This window comes from Otolemur garnettii, unplaced genomic scaffold (genome assembly GCF_000181295.1).
Source record: "Otolemur garnettii isolate 467f Iridium unplaced genomic scaffold, OtoGar3 scaffold00023, whole genome shotgun sequence".
In the NCBI taxonomy this organism is placed as follows: domain Eukaryota; kingdom Metazoa; phylum Chordata; class Mammalia; order Primates; family Galagidae; genus Otolemur; species Otolemur garnettii.
In genome coordinates, this window is record NW_003852418.1 from 5953137 (window position 1) to 5954408 (window position 1272).

At 47.7% G+C, this 1272-nt stretch overlaps 1 pseudogene; it reads left to right on the plus strand.

Moving 5' to 3' along the window:
• The first annotated feature begins 329 nt into the window (after positions 1-329).
• Positions 330-479, plus strand: LOC111724478 (annotated as a pseudogene).
• The last annotated feature ends 793 nt before the right edge of the window (positions 480-1272 follow it).

Genomic DNA, 1272 nt, shown 5'->3' on the forward strand with positions numbered 1-1272 from the left:
CTAAGGGTGGAGGGTTCGAACCCACAACCAGCCCAACTGCAACAAAAAATAGCTGGGCTTTGTGGCAGATGCCTGTAGTCCTAGCTAGTCAGGAAGCTGAGGCAAGAAAATCACCTAAGCTCAGGAATTGGAGGTTGCTGTGAGCTGTGATGCCACAGCACTCTACCAAGGGTGATAAAGTGAGACTCTGCCTCTAAAAAAAAAAAAACTGAGACAAGAGGATCGCTTAAACCTGAGTTGGAGATCGCTGTGAGCTATGATGCCACAGCACTCTACCCAGGGCAACAGCTTGAGAGTCTGTCTCTCTATATATATAAAGTTAGGAAACCATACGTAGCTGGCAGGGGAGATACCATGATCACAAAAGTGGTTTTCCCAGGGCAAGGCTTACCATGCACTCCAGATGTGCTGACCTTTGTGATTTCCTCAAATGTGGGAAACTTGACTGCAGAATTTATGGTAGTGGGGGACTACATTTGCAATAAAAATTAAAAATATATAAAAAGTTAGGAAACCAGTATTCTGTGTTCAAACCACGGCATTTTTTAGAGCATCATGCCCTACTCACAGGAGGCTGGTCTAAAACCTAGGTTTGCTGACTCTCTGTTCCGTGCTCAAGGCCATGGCCAAGCTGGCCCAGAGACTGGCTCTAGCTTCGAATGTGGGCTTTGCACTGGAACCTCAGCCAGAGGTGACATCTGCCCACCCCTGAGAGCAGAGTCTGTGATGGGGAGATGGGGGACAGGCAGAGAGGCTGATACCCACCTTCAGGGGTGAGGGTAGGCCAGAGGACACAGGATGGAGAACCCAAGATCAAGGTGAAGTTCAGAGGCCTAGACTGGATTCAAGGGGTGCCTTCTGAGGCTGGGAAGCTGGGGCAGAGCAGCAGCCGCAAATATGCAGTGCCGCCACCTGCTGGCATCTGCAGGGAGTGCAGCTCAAGCCCAGTCAGCCTCAGGTGGGAGCAGGTCCTGGGCCCAAAACAGTAGAATGGATGTTTACACCCTCCACACACACATACACACTTTTTTTTTTCCTTTTACGCATTATTATGGAACACTTGAAATATATACAAAATTAGCGAGAATTGTAGTCATGAACTCCCAGATACCCATCCTTCCACTTCACCAATTATTATTAGCTCAGGGCCAATCTGGCTTCATCTTACTTCGTCCACTACCCCCTCCCAGTGCATTTCACATAAAATCAAATCTCAGGCATCCTATCATTTTATCCCTAAATGTTTCGGTATTCATCTCTAAGATAAGCATT